Genomic DNA, 18,971 nt, shown 5'->3' on the forward strand with positions numbered 1-18,971 from the left:
TGCAAGCCCAAATACGCTACACACAAAATTATACCGAACCCCTACAATATAAAGAAATACAACGAAATTACAAAATTAATTATTTCATTACTTATAACTAGTTATAAAAAATTGTAACAAGTTACTTAGTTACTAAATTATACATACATATATATAATCAATTATATCTCACACTATTATCTCAAAAAAATAAAATTATATCACACACTAATTCAATTTTAAAATTTTTATTTCTAAACTAATGAAATCCCTCCAATGTCATTTTATTCACAATAAATATATATTACAAAAAATATATAAAATACAATTACAAAATTTATTTCCATAAAAAAATATACACACACTATATACACACAATATATACACACATTATATAAAATATTCAATAAAATATACAAATACATATATATATACTATACATTGAGGTATAAATTATTACCTAATAACCGCAATCCGACGACCACCGTAAAAAATCCCGACACTATACACATAAAACACAATAATATTACTAATAAAATAAAAAAACGCAAATAATAATTTACAAAAACAAAAAATAAAACAATATACATAATACAAAAAGAATAGAAGCAATATTTATACCTTAAACGAGGTTGAGATTGAACAATTTCTCAAGAAAAATGGGTGGCCGGATTTCAAACCCAAAGTTTACTATTTGGGTTCGGATGACACTTAAAGAGGCTAAAAAATCAAAACTTTTTAGGTGTATGTTATTAAGTATCGAAAATGGAGGATTTTAAAAAAAAAATGGGCTAAAAAGGTTAAGAAATGGGGGAGATATGGTGGTGAGGAGGGGGCTGCGGCGAGGGTTTTTCTGGGTTAGAAGCTCTCTGGTTTGCTGGTTGTTGAGTGAAGTGGGAAGGAAGAAGAAAGGTCGAAGAGTATATACTCTGATCGACCTTATGGCGTCGGTTCCTGCATAGGAACCGACGGCATAGGGTACACGTCTCAGCAGACTGTGTACTCTATGCCGTCAGTTCCTATGCAGGAACCGACGCCATATGGTAGTTCAGAAAAAAAAATAATAATTAATTTCCAACCGCCTCTAAATGGTATAATGCAATTTTATACCTACGGTTTTTATCAAAAAACCGCCTCTAAATGTCAATTTCGAACATAGCGGGTATTTTCACACCCTTTAGCTTCCCTTTTTATAAATGGGGTTGAAAAAACTGCCTCTAAAGGCTAATATTGTAGTAGTGTCTATTTTCTCAAAAACGCCAATTTTCCAATTCTAACCATTTAAATGCCAAAACTAATTATTTAATAATTAAAATAGATTATTAAATAATATTGTCATTTAATTTAATTATTAACTAGACATATAAAGTCCATTAATAAATAAATGAACCTAGAATCTCTTTTCTTTACAATTTCACCCCTGCTTAGTGAAAATTCATAAAATTAGACATAGTCTAACTTTAGAATTACAATTGATCAATCACGAATCAATTAATGAGTCTTACAAGCAGAATGTTCTCAACTAGAATGGGGACCATGGATCTATATGCTGAGCTTCCAATAAGTGAACCAAATTTACCAAGTAAATTCCTACTTATTAATTCTTCGTTGAATCCACTCTTAGAACTTAGAATTGCACTCTCAGACTTATATAGAGCATATTATATGTTCCACGATATCAATATGCTATCTCATTTAACCATTGTTATAATCTTATTGTGATTTAAAGATCCTCTATATAGATGATCTACATCAAGATGGGATTTCTTTACCGTTCTCACCCCTCAATGTATTTTTCCCCTTAAAACACTTAGCTACCTGTAAATGGTGTTTAGTGATCTAATAATTAGTCAGTTAAACAAGAGCTCATCCATTTACTTCTATTTGCTAAGCTCGAAGGGAATCATCACTTGACTTCTATACACCAGTAGAAGCTATAGATTCCATATTTATGTTCAGCACTCCCACTCAATCATACTATCATGTTCCCAAAATATACGTATCACCCTGACCTAAAAGTTGGCTTAACTAATAAATCAAAGAACATGAATAGCACTCCTGAGTTGAGCCTAAGCATATCAGGATTTAGATTCTATTAATCTTAAGATCAAGTACTGATATTGACTTGGAAAGATATATATATATATAACGGTAAGTTTGTAATATCTTAACTTAGTTGCAATATCGGTCCAGTCCAATGTATACTCCATACATTCGAAACTAGTATACTCTACTAATGTCCTGGAAAGAACATAACACTTACTCCAAGTGTAAGTACACATCATCGTTGATTATCACATTAGTGTAAATCCAAAACACTGATGAAACAGGGACCAAGTCTTTTGATTCATTTGATCACAATCACATTCCACTGTGTTGACGATACTGTAATTGTGAATAAACATATGATCTAGATTTAACTAATTCTGTGTGTAAATGTAATAAACATATTAAACCATTAGCATGTAGAATTCATGCAAACATCAATCATTTCAAATTTCTTATATTGATAACTAATCAGATTGTAAGAGTTTTATTTAAGGCATAAAACCCAACAAACTCCCACTTGAACTAACATAAAACAAACTGTGCAAATAGGTCAATCTGATGTCTTGATCTTCAGATCAAGTGTAGTATATTTGAATCTATCCAAACTTTTGGAAACTAGTTCATAAATACACTTATGAAACATCATTTACTATATGCTTTACTCATCAAGGGATACTGAAATCTTTACTGTTTTAAACTATATCTGAATTAACAGAAGACATATCTCTCATATTTTAAAATATGTAATTGAGATAATACAGTGTAGACTTTTCTTCAGCAATATAACTTTCTTGTATTTTCAAAATTTACAAAGTTATAACTTTTCTCTGGTAGAGCTTGAATTATTATAGAATAATTCCTCCACCCCCAAAGTAAGCACCATCTAATGAAATCTCGAAATGAGTTGGTGAGATCCAAGGACAACTGATACACAGTTCCTTAATATCTAACATATAGATCACTTTCATAAATCTTTCTTGAATATCTTCTCATGTTCCCTATTTGATTACATCTCAGATAGCTCCCACTCAATAGCAGATGTCTGGTTAAATAATACTTTTAACCTCTTTATGTTTGGAGAGTTATCTAGTTGTGACTTTTGTATTAGTCTGAAACTTTAAGTTAAGACTAAGTCATCAACATAGCAGACTAGTATTTGAAGTGAAAAATACATGCCAGAGATAAAGTAATCAAAATTAAGATACCATAAAATTTCATGAGGATTAAGAATTCTAGGTTCAAGTCATTCGAATAGACTGAACTGGAGTTCTCGATCTTATTCTCATAATTCTGATAAGTTATACCTATCCATGTGTATGGTTAGGTTTGCTTTTCAGTAGTGTTCTTAAGTATCTATCACAAGTATCAACCTGATGAAGATGGGTATAGAATTTAAAATTCTCCCACTCAATTAAGGTAGTGTGAAACTTTATCAAAGAACTTTCAAAGGTATCAAACTTTACTTACAATAGTAAAACAAAATGGAACATACAATCAAGATCAAGGATTTATATTGATAATAGCTAACTCATTATATTACTTCCATGTTTAAAGAAAATATGTGTTACATAGGGAATTGTGGAATAGACTCCACCCCTAAGTATATACATATAGGGTACTGTGGATAAACTCCACCCCTAAGTATATAGAGATTATGATCCACCCCTAAAGGTTGTAAAGATCATTATTCTTTAAGTGTGATAGAGTTTATGTGGAGTTGAATACTATCCAGAGTTCATAAGATATAAAAGATCGTTGAACTGCATAGTTTTCTTAACTTTTCTCCACCCCCATCAGATCAAAAGATCCTTTTATTAAACAAATTCTTAATAATTGTATTAGAATGAACAATTATTAATAAACATAGAAATAGTTTCTAGTGTTTATTTAATATAACTCTATGAGGAGTTGTTAATATTATGGAATTTGCATCAATAATAAAAACACTTACACATACAAACATATAAATATAATGTGGTAATAATTGATGAAGATAAATTAAATGAAGCTCAATCTCATAAATTGTAATTGTTGAATTCGAAAATAAAAAAAAAATATTAATAAAAAAAATGTATTGCAACAATATGAGAAAAACAGGATAAATATCCCTGACTAAAATTTGAAATCCAAATTGTCTTTAACCTAAAACAATTAATGCAAAAATAAATAAAAGAGCTTCATCTTCATCTGGACGATTTCACCCTTGGTCCAGCTTTCTGATCCAACTCATCTGAGTTCAAGTAGCTTGGCCCATAAGAAGAAGAAAATAAATAAACAAAGTTAGTCCAGAATCATAAATCCAATTGGATAATAATTCACTAAAACTCTTAAAGTTTATAAATAGAAATACCTTGTTTCTTTGCAAGAAGTTTAGGACATTGGGGTTTCCAATGACCTTTCTCATTGCAGTAGAAACACTTTCCCTTAAGTGTAGCATCACCAGAAGGAGCAACCTTTTTATGCTTCATGGCTTTTGTTCGCTTCTTGGTGTTCTTCCACTTCTTCTTCGATTTGGGTTTCGAAGCAGAGGCAACATTTGCTTCAAGTTTGTTCGTCCCATTACCATTCCCAGGATTATGAGGTTTACTCCCTTTCTTCTTGGGTCCTCCAATCAAATTTTCATAAGTTTGAAGGTAATTGACTAATTCATGAAAGTCAATTTCCTTCTTATTCATGACATAATTTGATGTGTATGGTAGAAATGCTGGAGTCAGGCTATTCAAGATAAGACTTACTTGAGTAGCACTGTCCATTTCAGCACCATGATCCTGGGCTTCTTGGAAATAACTCGCCATGAGGAGAACATGGTCACGCACGTTTTGATGAGGTTCCATCCGTGCATTAATGTACTTCTTAGTCGCGTCAAAGCGTGACTGAAGTGATGCCTTACCGAATAGCTCATTTAACTTCGTCATAACTTCAGCAGCCTTCTCGGTTTTAGAAAACCGAGTTTTGAGGGTGTCAACCATGCTGGAAAGCATAAAGTATAGACCTTTGTCATTTGCTTTCTGCCAACGCTCATACTTTTCTTTCACAGCTTTGGATGCATTGTCCCCAGGCACTTCAGGTGACGGCTCAGTTAAAACAAACAAGGCACTTTCTCCTATGAGAGCAATATTAATGTTCTCATTCCATTTAGGAAAGTTAGATCCATTCAGCTTATTTTCAGTCAACAGTGATAACATGGGATTCATTATGATAATACAGGATACTACAAAATAATAGAAATCAATACTGGTTTAACACAAAATCAATTCAAAAATTATAAGCACATAGCAAGTAGGAATGATATGAGAAAATACTTAAAAATTCAATTCTAAATAATTTCCAAGGTTTTTCAATAAACTTATATTAGTGTCCCGTTTAGGCGAGAGTCAAAGCTACCATCTATTGAATAGAGTTGTCAGCTCATCTAAAATGTTAAACATTATAGCAACCTTTTATTCGATCAAGATTGGAATCCAGCGTTGTCACGTTTAGGCGAGAGTCAAGGCTATTCTATCTTATGAGCTACTACCATTGTTTCGCAATTTGCAAGTCAAATATGGTCGCCACCATTAGGGTGATCTATACCATATAAAACACTTACAAACTACTTATCTTTCGAGATTAAACGGTGCGAAATTGCTAATGAACGTTCCTCCATTAGGAAGAATTACTCACTAAAACAAACGTGATGTAAAACCAACAATGGAGATCGAATATCTTAATAATAATAAAGCTCATTCTTTAAAATGTATTTTCTTTATTATTCTAATAAATATATTCATTAAATTTGAATTTAGAATTAAAAATTCAAAAATAAGAATTTAATATAATATTTATAAAATTATACTTAGATGGTGATTTGAAATAAAATTAATTATTTCCATCTTAGTAATAATCTTAAATATAAATATTAAGGAAATTAATTTAAGTTGTATTAATTTAAATTAATTAGCAACTTAAAAATTTCCTTGAGAATATATTTATTGTATTCGAAAAATAAAGTATAAATCTATACAAATTTCGAAAATAATAAAACTTAGAAAAGAAATACTTCAATCAAAAAATATCACCTATCTAGATTTCTTTTGATTAGTTAATCCAATTTCTAATTATATATTTTAATTCATTTATTTTAAATTAATCAATAGATGAAAAAATTATTGATTTAAGTTGGCCCAAGAATAAATTAAAATAAATAATTAATTTACAACTCAATCTATTTTTCAAGATAAATTCAAAAATATTGCATAATTAAAATGCAATTTTCGAAATTGATTAATAAAATAAAGAAAATATATATATATTGAAAATTATTTAAATTTAAGTTGAAAAATTAAATTTCAACCTAAAAATAATTTTCTATTTAATTAAGTGTCATGAAAAATAAATAAATATTTAAGTATCATGATGAAAATCAACTTAAATATTTAATTTTTCAAGTTAATTAAATGTATTAAATTCAAAAAATAATAATTAAGTGTAGAGAAGGCTTAATTATTAATTTCTAGTTTAATACTAGGAAAAATATACTTAAATAAAATTGTACCAAAATAAATTATTTAAATAATTAATTTCACAATGTATGATATTTTTCTATTTAAAAATTAGAAATAATAAGTAGTCTAGAAATAACTATCTAGAAAATGTCTTATTTGACTAAGTATCTTTTCAACAAAAAATTTGAAAAATATCTAATTTAAGTTATATAGAAAAAATCTAAAACTTAAATAATTTCAAATTTAGATTTAATTAAATATCAAAAATTAAGTTGTAACCACTTAATTTGAAAAAATTCCATTTTAAGTTAATATTCAAAAAGATATTAACTTAAAAAATATTTAAAATATTCCATTTTAAGTTAATATTTGAAAAGATATTAACTTAAAAAATATCTAAAGAATCTTAATAACCAATGCCTAGAATTCCTCAACTTAATTTTGAAATTTGAAATTCAAAAGATATTCAGATTTAAGTTGATTAGTTATAGATAACGAAATATCAACTTAAATAGGAATATTTAATGAAAAAATTTAAATTAAGCTTCAGAAAGAATCTAGATGGTTATAATTCTATATTTAATTAAATACAAGAAAAATACAAATAGTTTGTCTAGAAATAATATCTAAAACTAAAAGTATTTTTCTTAAAATTAACTTTAAAATATTAAAATGAAAATAAATTTTTCACATATTTTAAAAGTTAATTATGTTGCTAATTCAATTTTATTAGGTCAAACTAATATAATTAACCTAGTACAGTTATTCAAATCAGGCAAATGGGCCTTCACAATTGGGGTAGTTCATGTGAGGGGGTGCTGAGTTCAGTATGCCGTACCCACTTCTATGGCTCCAAACTCTCACACAAGGCCCAAAAGAGAGGAATTTAACCTTAAAATAATGAACTGTTATTAATTGAATAGGTCCAATACTAAATGGACCTTAAATAAAATCTATCATGATGTGATATTTTATTTAGCAACAACCTATATGCATCTATATAATAAAATCAACACATAGGCTCACACAGGTACACACTTGGATGGATCCTATCATGTTGCTAGGCCATACATAGATGAAAGAAGATTGTAAAATTTACCTGTTACAAATTATTAACTTGACCAAGGGAGCCATCAGATTAATAGATCTGGCAAAAAGGTAACCATGGCTATTTGCAATCAAGTAATAATAGGTTTTGAAAACTTACACACAAGCTAAAACCACATACTCCTGCAACAAGGTTAGCTGGATAGTTGGAAGTAGGATTTATTTAATTTTAAATAAATAAATAAAAAAAATATTTAATTTTAAAATAAAATAAAATAAAAATAAATTAATTTTGAAATTATCAAAAAAAATTTAAAATTAAACCTACAATTTTGAAAAATTAGGTTTCAACTAACCTAAATATCATTTCAAAATTTGCTAACTACTTTTAAAAATTAAATGTTATTTTATAAATAAAAATTAAATAAAAAATTAAAAAAGATAAAATAAATATCTTTTTCAGATTTTAAATTTAATTTAAATAAATAAAATAACAAAATTTAAAAGTTAGCAAAATATCTTACATCTATTTAAAATTACATGATTATAGTTTTCTTATTTTAAATTTAAATAAGGTCAAATTATTTAAAAAAAAATTAATATCTGGTCTTCAATTTAAAAATAAGATAAGATATAATCAAATTTAAAAATAAGATAGATAATTAAGCAAAAAGATAGATATTTACTAATTTCAAATTCAAATTACACTAATATCATTAATTAAATTAAAAAAAAATATTAAATAAATTAATTATGATAATTAGAATTGAATTAGGAATAGTAAATATATAAATACAAAACTACACAAAAAATCGAAACTTAAATCCATGAAAAAGCATGAAAAAACGAAGAAAAACGAAAAAATTGTGAGTTGTACGGACGGTATGCGTTGCATACCGTCTGCGCGCGCACAGGGAGGGACAGGCCGAGAAACCTCGGCGGATTGGGTGATGTGCAGCATTCCCGCGCGCGGAATGGGGTGTCATCAGACATCCGCGCGCGTTGTTCAGACAAAATCCTGTCTGAACACGCGTGTGACCGAGGTTGACTCGGTTCCGCGCTCGCGTGAAGGTGCACAACAACCTTATCTTTTTTTGAATCTTCAAAAAATCATAACTAATTCAAATAAAATCGAAATTGAGTTCTGTAAAAAAGTAACTTGCTTAATTTTTTCCATACTATATAATAAAAATAATTCCAGAAACAAATATTCAATTATTTTTCACGAAAAATCACAAACATCAATCAATCATCATATAACACTCAATACAACATGAAACCATCTAAATAACAAATAATCATTTTAAAGTCCAAATTTCTTGCAAGGAAATCAATTACCATGGCTCTGAGGCCAGTTGTTGGATATTTATTTTACCAGGATCTTAGATCTACTCACAAGTATGTTGTTTAACACCCTAAATATGAACTTTCTAAAACGATAAATTAAACATATATAAAGTTAAGAAAACCTTACATTGATGCAGCGGAATTAATGTCTCCTTCCACTCAGATCTCTAACCCTTGTATCCTTTCTGTAGCAGAGTATAATCAAGATCTGAGCCCGAATGTCCTTCTTCTTTGAGTTTGATCCTTCACAGTCTTCCAATCTATAATTGAGTTACTGCTTGCTGTGTGTGGGCACTCACTCTCTCACTAGGGTCACGAAATTTATGAAGAGAAAAGAGAAGAGGGATTTCGGCCAAGGTATAGTAAATAGGGAAGGCGCAGTTTTTCTTAAGAGAGAAATTTCTGTCAGATAACTAATGATGTGTCTTTTGACTGAGCCATCACTTTCTATTTATAGGCAACTACTAGGTTTAGGTTAGGAATTATTTGGCATTAAAATAATGAAAATATCAATTTGAAATTCCACAAATAGAGGCCGGCCATGGTGTGTTAATGGGCCCCACTTGATTTTGCAGTTTTAACAAATTTTATTTCTATTTTCTCGAAAACACTAATTTTCCAATTCTAACCATTTAAATGCCAAAACTAATTATTTAATAATTAAAATAGATTATTAAATAATATTGTCATTTAATTTAATTATTAACTAGACATATAAAGTCCATTAATAAATAAATGAACCTAGAATCTCTTTTCTTTACAATTTCACCCCTGCTTAGTGAAAATTCATAAAATTAGACATAGTCTAACTTTAGAATTATAATTGATCAATCATGAATCAAGTAATGAGTCTTACAAGAAGAATGTTCTCAGCTAGAATGGGGACAATGGATCTATATGCTGAGCTTCCAATAAGTGAACCAAATTTACCAAGTAAATTCCTACTTATTAATTCTTCGTTGAATCCACTCTTAGAACTTAGAATTGCACTCTCAGACTTATATAGAGCATATTATATGTTCCACGATATCAATATGCTATCTCATTTAACCATTGTTATAATCTTAGTGTGATTTAAAGATCCTCTATATAGATGATCTACATCAAGATGGGATTTCTTTACCGTTCTCACCCCTCAATGTATTTTGCCCCTTAAAACACTTAGCTACCTGTAAATGGTGTTTAGTGATCTAATAATTAGTCAGTTAAACAAGAGCTCATCAATTTACTTCTATTTTCTAAGCTCGAAGGGAATCATCACTTGACTTCTATACACCAGTAGAAGCTATAGATTCCATATTCATGTTCAGCACTCCCACTCAATCATACTATCATGTTCCCAAAATACACGTATCACCCTGACCTAAAAGTAGGCTTAACTAATAAATCAAAGAACATGAATAACACTCCTGAGTTGAGCCTAAGAATATCAGGATTTAGATTCTTTTAATCTTAAGATCAACTACTGATATTGACTTGGAAAGATAATATATATATAACGGTTAGTTTGTAATATCTTAACTTAGTTGCAATATCGGTCCAGTCCAATGTATACTCCATACATTCAAAACTAGTATACTCTACTAATGTCCTGGAAAGAACATAACACTTACTCCAAGTGTAAGTACACATCATCACTGATTATCACATTAGTGTAAATCCAAAACACTGATGAAACAGGGACCAAGTCTTTTGATTCATATGATCACAATCACATTCCACTGTGTTGACGATACTGTAATTGTGAATAAACATATGATCTGGATTTAACTGATTCTGTGTGTAAATGTAATAAACATATTAAACCATTAGCATGTAGAATTCATGCAAACATCAATCACTTCAAATTTCTTATATTGATAACTAATTAGATTGTAAAGAGTTTTATTTAGGGCATAAAACCCAACTGTAAAGGGATTAAATTACCGTAACACCCTACAATGTATTTTATCCTTAAAACTCTTAACCCTGTGTAAATGATATTTCAGCTAAGTGAAATGAGATCTCCACCATTTATTTTTGTTTGGTTAAGCTCGAAGGAAATCATCCTTTACTTTCTATTCGCCAGATAGAAGCTATAGATTCCATATTTATGTTAGCGCTCCCACTCAATTACACTACTGTGTTCCCAAAATGTACGTATCACCCTCACCCAAAAGTAGGCTTAACTAACAAATCAAAGAACACGAATAACACTCTTGAGATTGAACCTAATCATATCAGGATTAAGATCATTTGATCTAGGATCAACAGGTGATATTGAATTGAATAGATATTACGGTAAATTCTAATATATCTAATCAAAGTTCAATATCGGTCCCTTCCGATGTATACTCCATACATCCGATGCTGGTAAACTTTGCCAATGTCCTGGAAAGGACATAACACTTATCCAAGGTGTAAGAATACCTATCGCTGATTATACCATGTCAGTCTAAATCCAGTGTTCTGACATCTCAGGGAATAAACTTTCGAACATATAATTAAGATTATATTCCACTGTGTTGACAACACTATAATCATTACCAAATTGATATGTTCTGGACTAAAATAGAATTCATACATTATGTACATATAATCATGAAATAGATCATGTGAACCATGCAACATTGAATGTTATTTCTGATCTATATTAGTAACTAAATCTGATTATATTGAAATGAGTTTTATTTAGGGCATAAAACCCAACATTAGGAACATGGTAGTATAATTGAGTGGGAGCGCTAATCATAGATATGGAATCTATAGCTTCTATCGAGAGATAGATTTGAAACGATGATTTTCTTCGACCTTGGCTAAATAGAGATAAATGATAGAGCGCTCATTTAAGTGATTATATTAGTTCACTGAAATATCATTTATAGGTGGTTAAGTATTTTAAGGATAAAATACATTGAAATAGAGTGTAATGATAATTTTGTCCCTATGCAATGTAAATTATCTATAGATGATCATTGATTATTGGGATTATAACAATGGATAATTAATAGCGTATCTATATCGTGGAACATATAGAGCGTTCTATGTAACTGAGAGTGCAATTCCAAGTTCTATAGTGGTTCAATGAGGAATTAGTAAGTTAAAAAATTTACTTGGTAAATTCTAGATCTACTTATTAGAAGCTCGGTTATATAGGCCCATGCTCCCCATACTAGTTGAGACAAACTGCTTGCAAGACTCAGTTAATTGATTTTAATTAATCAATTTTAATTCTAAAATTAGACCTTGTCTAGTTTATGAATATTTACTATGTTATGGCTTGATTGTGAAGAAATGATATTTTAGTGTTAATTTGTTAATTAAGAGACTTTGTGGAGTCTAATTAATAAATATTATAAATGATAATTTATTTGATAATTATTTTAATTATTAAATAAATAGTTTTGGCATTTATAGGGTTGAAGTTACAAAAAGTTGTATTTGTGAAAAATAGATAAAATAGTTGAGAAAAATTGCAAAAACCAAACTAATGTAGGGCCCATTATATGGCCGGCCATTAGGTGCCTATTTTACTCTATTTTTATCAATTTTTTAATCCAAATAATTCAACCCTAACCCCATTAGAAATTAATATAAAAGGAAGGCTATGGTCTCATTATCCAACTAATGTCTCCAAAGCTAAAAACCTAGTTTTCTCTCTAGGTTTATGAGACCTCTTCCTTTTCTTCTCTTAATTTCGAAGACACCATAGTCTTCTTCACAAACCAAAATTTAGCCATTAGTGATTGAGTGCATGCCCACACATAACAAGTGAGTCCTCAATCATAGTATGTAAGACTGTGAAGAATCCAAACAACAAGAAAGAGAATTGGGCTCAGATCTTGGTGATACTCTGCTACAGAAAGGATACAAGGGTTAGAGATCTGAGCGGAAGGAGTCATTTAATTCTGCTGCATCCACTGTAAGGTTTCTCATACCTTTTATGTGTTTATTTTCATTGTTTTAGAAATTCATATTAGGATGTTAAAAACATACTTGTTAGTAAATCTAGATCCTGGTAAAATATATTCCAACAATTAAGCTCCCAAAACAGAATTTGTAAGAATCATCTTCTTTGAGAAATTTTAAAGAGTGAATCAAAGAACTCAATGCACACAAATAGGAGTTCATGTATACTCATGATTTAGACTGATCTACTAATGATTATCATTGTAATATGAATAAATATTTCATGGTAAACGATACGTTAATGAAAGATGTTATTACATATCAGTCCAGTCATGTATAATCAAATTATACACAATACCTTTACTACATGTCTATCTATATATGTGATCAGAATCAAAATCACACACATTAGAGTATAGTGTATAGTAAACTGAACTTGATAATTCTATATTAAAGATCCCTTACTTTAATACACTACCGACTTGTTTTATTCATATTGTATAATATTAATTCTCTTGTACGACCTTACAAGATTATACAATCTTCATATGAATAAGGAATTTTTAAATATTTATTAATTATAATTCTATAATTAATGTATTCGTTTATCTTATACTTGTATTTCATATAGAATCTATAATATATTACCCATTAAATACTTATTTTTAGAACATGAATCCTAAGATGGTGGCAACGGTGGATTCAGACAGGTGGCTTGATAAATGCTCTATGGAAAGAAGAGGGAGGAGGGAGTAAAAGAGGTAGAGAAAGAAAATGTGATAGAGGGAAGGAAAGTGATTCAAATAGTAGAGGTATTTTTAGATCAAAGGAAGATAGGCATCAATGAGGATGTTACTTTGGGTTATTTGTAATGTTTGCCTAATTATATTCATTAAAAGCAAATTTCTCTTCTTTGAAAAAAGCAAATTTCTCACTATAAATTACTCTTTATTCATACTTAAGATTTTTTTTTCATATTATTTAAGTAATAAGAATATATAATTGTAATTTAATCTGATCACCCAAAGATTCACTTAGGGTTTTCTCTTTACGGCTAGGTTTTTTTCTAGTACTGTTCTAGTCACCGTCGTTGCCGCTAGTTTTTCCTTTCTCCCTCTTCAACCAAGATTCAACGACCTTTTTCTAGGCTTTGCTTGAGGCCATAGTCGGGGGGTTTGTTCTTACTTTGAGTCCAAGTACAATGACTTCTCTACAATTTCTCCATCGTCCATGTGTTATGCTCTTCAAAATTTGATTCCTCTTTGGCTTGTTCGGGTTGTGGATTATGGGGTGGGTCGTCATCGAGAGTCTTGTCGAGTTTCAATTGGGCGCTAGGGCTAGTTTTGTTTGCTCGTTAAGGGGCTTTCCCCTATGATGGATCTTATCGGATCCAATTTTTTTTTCTCTCAGTGGTGTTGTTGGGATTTCTGCGGGTTTGAAGGTGTTGGAATTATTTTACCAGGATCTAGATTTACTACCATGTATATATGTTGTTTAACATCCTAATATGAATTTCTGAAACAATGAAATAAACACATATAAAGTTGAAGAAACCTTACATTGGGTGCAGCGGAATATAATGACTCCTTCCGTTCAGATCTCTAGCCCTTGATTCATTTCTATAGCAGAGCATTATCAAGATTTGAACCTGGATCTCTTTCTCTTCTTCTTGAGCCCGATTCTCCTTCTTGTTGATTGGATTCTTCACAGTTTTACACACTATGATTGAGATACCACTTGATGTGTGTGGACACACTCTATCACTCAAGGTATGAAAATTTGAAGAAGAAAAGAGGAGAATGTGGTTTCGACCTAATAGAAAGAAGGCTCAGGAAAATTTCCTGAAAGTGAAATTTCATCAATCTTTAAGTGTGAGTCATCAGTATCTATTTATAGGTAACCACCTAGGTTTAGGTTAGATTTAATTTGCATTAAAATAATAGAAAAATAAATAGTAAAATCCATGCATAGTGGCCGGCCATGGGTTGGATAATGGGCCCCACTTTGCAATTTTGCCATTTTGTCATTTTCCCATCTTATTTTCTCAAAAACGCCAATTTTCCAATTTAACCACTTAAATGCCAACTCCAATTATTTAATAACTAAAAATTAATTATTAAATAATATTGGCATTTAATATATTTATTAATTAGACTTAATAAAGTCTCTTAATTAATAAATAAGACCTAGAATCTCTTTTCTTCACATTTAAGCCCTTGCTTAGTGAAAATTCATAAACTAGACATAGTCTAATTTTAGAATTATAATTGATTAATTAAAATCAATTAACTAAGTCTTACAAGCAGTATGGTCTAAACAAGTATGGGGACCATGGGCCTATATAACCGAGCTTCCAATAAGCAGACCTAGAATTTACAAAGTAAATCCACTAACTTATTAATTCCTCATTGCATCCACTCATAGCACTTGGAATTGCACTCTCAGTCATATCGAACGCTCTATATGTTCCACGATATATATACGCTATTAATTATCCATTGTTATAATTCAATTAATCAATGATCCTCTATAGATGATCTACATTGCATAGGGATAAAATTACCGTTACACCATTTCAATGTATTTTATCCTTAAAACACTTGTCACCTATAAATGATATTTTAGTGAAATAATATAGTCACTAAAATGAACGTTCTACAATTTATCTCTATTTAGCAGGCTTGAAGGAAATCATCGTTTCACTTCTATGTCTGGATAGAAGCTATAGATTCCATATCTATGATTAGCGCTCCCACTCAATTGTACTACCATGTTCCTGTTAGGCTATTTTTAGCATACGTTTTGGGTCACTTTTTATAGTTGTTTTCCTTCTTTATTATTATATTTGGAATAGAAATACGCTTGTTTTTTTTTTTGGTTTCAGGTTTCACACTTGGAATGTATAAATTGATCAAATTTCAGAAAACAACAATCTATAAAATAGAGAAAATTCTGCAAGAAAATAAAGCTGGAACTTCAAGCTTAAATTTGACTGTGTTATAATCAGATTTTAGAAAAAGTCAAAACATAAAAGTTTTAGATTTCTTTTTTTTCTTTCCAACGCATCTTGAATCAACTCATTTGGAGTTTGTATGTGAAACTTATGCACATTTTACTGAAAGATGCTGAAGCTGTCAAATTTTGCTCCAATAGTCGCGACCACCACTTTCCATGGTCGCGACCCTTTTTCATGGTCGAGATCATGGTCGCGACTAGGAGCCAGGGAGCGAGCATATTTTTCGTATTTTGCCTATGGTCGCGACTAGACTTTATGTAGTCGCTACTAGTGGCGAAAACCGAGATTTTTGGCCAGTTTTTGACTTTTTCAAAGGTAGCAACCCTAATTTCTATTTAAGGGGCTCGTGTTTTAGAAGGAAGGGAGGTAGAAATTGGATCCAAAAGTGAAAGAAGGAGGCAGAGGAAACAATGGTGGCGATCCGAAATGCAATCACCAACTAGTTCTTTCTTAAACTCTTGATTTCTGTTAATTTCTATTTTAGATTTGATTATGGATGTTATTATGGATTTTATGAACTAAACTTCTATTTAGGGAGATGATGAATGTTGATTGAAATTACTTTTGGTTAATGATAATTGCTATTTCTCCTTTCTTGATTGTGAATTTATCCATATTTGTGTTTAATTACATGTTTAAGATTGATCACCTTCTACATGTTCTATGATCCTAATTCAAAATCTGAAAAGTGAGAATTGGGAATGCTAAAATTAGATAAACTAGGTTTTTATGTGAAACGAAAGTATTTGCATAGCCTTTATGACATTTAGATTATTGCTTAATGCTGATTATATGTTAATCTATCTCAGAGATGATTAGATAACATGTGATTTAGGACCTAAAAGATCTGAAAAGAGTTAGGTTTATTTTTATAATCTGTCATTCACATTGAGAAAGAGAATAGTAATTAGCATTAACAGCTGGGTAATTAAATCAACATGATTCTTTTCCCTAATTTCTCATCCTTGATTAAACACCTTTATTGCTTTCTTTAATTTTCTTGTTTTTCTTTATTTCAAAATCTATCAAAAATTTTTATCTACCAAATAGAATCATAAGTCTAATTTAGTGGTATTCAGTTCAATTCCCTGTGGTTCGACCTCACCTGCGTGAGTTTACTACTTGATTACGTGCACTTGCGTATTGTTCATAATTTTCGTAACAAGTTTTTGGCGCCGTTGCCGGGGAATTGTTTAAAAATTGATATTACAAAAAATTAGATTAAATTCTACTTTGGTTAATTTTTCTTGCTTATTGCTAATCTATTTCTCTTAGATTGTCTTATTTCAGGCATTGGGGGTGCATGCGACGTCATGGACAAAGTGTAATACTGCCGGTTGATCTTGAAATTGAGAAGACCTGTAGAAGAAATAGAAGAAACAAAAGGCAAGAAAGAGTTTCAGCAACTGCCGAAACAGAAGAAATCATGGCTGATAATGCCAATGGCGGTAACAATGGAGGCAACAACGGTGGTCCCATTGAAGATCAAGCAAATGGTCGTAGTCTGAGGGACTACATTCTTCCAACTTTTACGGGTGTCCAGTCTTGTATAAGACCACCCGCCGTAGATGCCAACAACTTTGAGATAAAGCCAGCCATACTCCAAATGGTGCAATCCTCAGTCCAGTTTGGTGGACTCCCCTCTGAAGACCCCAATCTGCACTTGTCAAATTTCATGGAGTTATGTCAGACTTTCAAAGTCAATGGAGTCAGTGATGATGCAATCAGCTTGAGACTTTTCCCATTCTCACTGAGAGAGCGAGCTAAGAGTTGGCTGATCTCCTTGCCACCGAACTCTATTGCAACATGGACTGATTTGGCGACAAAGTTCTTGTCCAAGTTTTTTCCTCCAGCAAAAGCTGCCAAGCTGCGAGGTGAAATTAATAATTTTTGTCAACTGGACAATGAATCTCTCTATGAGGCTTGGGAGAGGTTCAAGGATCTCATCAGAAAATGTCCACATCATGGGATTGAAAAGTGGATGTTGGTTCATAATTTCTACAATGGGTTGATTGGTAATACCAGAACAATTATAGACGTCGCAGCTGGTGGGGCATTTATGAGAAAAAGTGTAAACGGAGCCTATGATCTGCTCGAAGAAATGGCCATGAATAACCAACAATGGCCAACTGAAAGAAGCCAAACAAAGAAAGCTTCTGGTATGCACGAGGTAGACGCCATCATCAAGTTGACAGCCCAAGTGGAGGCCCTAACGAAGTTGATGACTGCTCAGGTGAAACAGGCTCAAGTTACTTGTGAGCTATGTGGGGGCCCTCACACATATGACACATGCTCGGTGGATGTGAATAGTTTGCCAATGGATCAAGCAAAGGCCATTGGGAACTATTCTCAAAACAATAATTATGGGCACAACCAACAGGGGTTCTACCAGTAGAGAAATCAGCCCCAACAAAACCAACAACAACTGCAACAACAAAGTCCTAGTGGAGGCTTAAATATCCAAGCTGACTTATTGCTCCAATTCATGATGGAGACTAAAGCCTCTATTAAAACTCTAGAAACTCAAATGGAACAATTGGCTACTCAAGTGGCAAAATAAGCTCAAGGAAATTCACCTAGCACTAGTGAGGACAAAGGAAAAGAGCAATGTAAAGCAATTTCCTTGAGGAGTGGAAAGAGTTATAAGGGACCTAGTGGCAAGCAACCAGTTGAAGATGGGGTTCAGGATCAACAGGCACAGACACGTGCACCAAAGGAAAAGAACACTACTGAGGGTCTTGGACCGAAAGAAGCTTCGCCTCCAATCAGCATAGATCACCATATTAAAATTCCTTACCCTCAAAGACTCCGCAAGAACAACCTCGACAAGCAGTTTTCAAAATTTCTTGAAATATTCAGGAAACTACACATTAACATTCCATTTGCGGAGGCCTTGGAGCAAATGCCAACTTACCTGAAGTTCATGAAAGAAATTTTAGCTAAGAAAAGGAAGTTGGAAGAATTTGAGACAGTGGCACTCACTGAGGAGTGCAGTGCAATTTTGTAGAAAAAACTACCGCCCAAGCTTAAAGATCCGGCTAGTTTCAATATTCCATGCTCTATAGGGGTTCGGTGGAAACTAAAGCTCTATGTGATCTGGGAGCAAGCATTAATCTAATGCCCTTGTCTATCTTCAAAAGGCTAGGATTGGGAAAAGCAAA

At 31.4% G+C, this 18,971-nt stretch overlaps 1 non-coding gene across 1 annotated transcript; it reads right to left on the bottom strand.

Annotated features, from left to right (window-relative positions):
* Positions 1-17,674: 17,674 nt before the first annotated feature.
* On the bottom strand, positions 17,675-17,781 carry LOC115718326 (small nucleolar RNA R71). Its single transcript, XR_004011905.1, has one exon. It is a non-coding gene; the product is annotated as a small nucleolar RNA R71 (small nucleolar RNA).
* Positions 17,782-18,971: the final 1,190 nt, after the last annotated feature.

This window comes from Cannabis sativa, chromosome 5, assembly GCF_029168945.1.
Source record: "Cannabis sativa cultivar Pink pepper isolate KNU-18-1 chromosome 5, ASM2916894v1, whole genome shotgun sequence".
Classification (NCBI taxonomy): Eukaryota; Viridiplantae; Streptophyta; class Magnoliopsida; order Rosales; family Cannabaceae; genus Cannabis; species Cannabis sativa.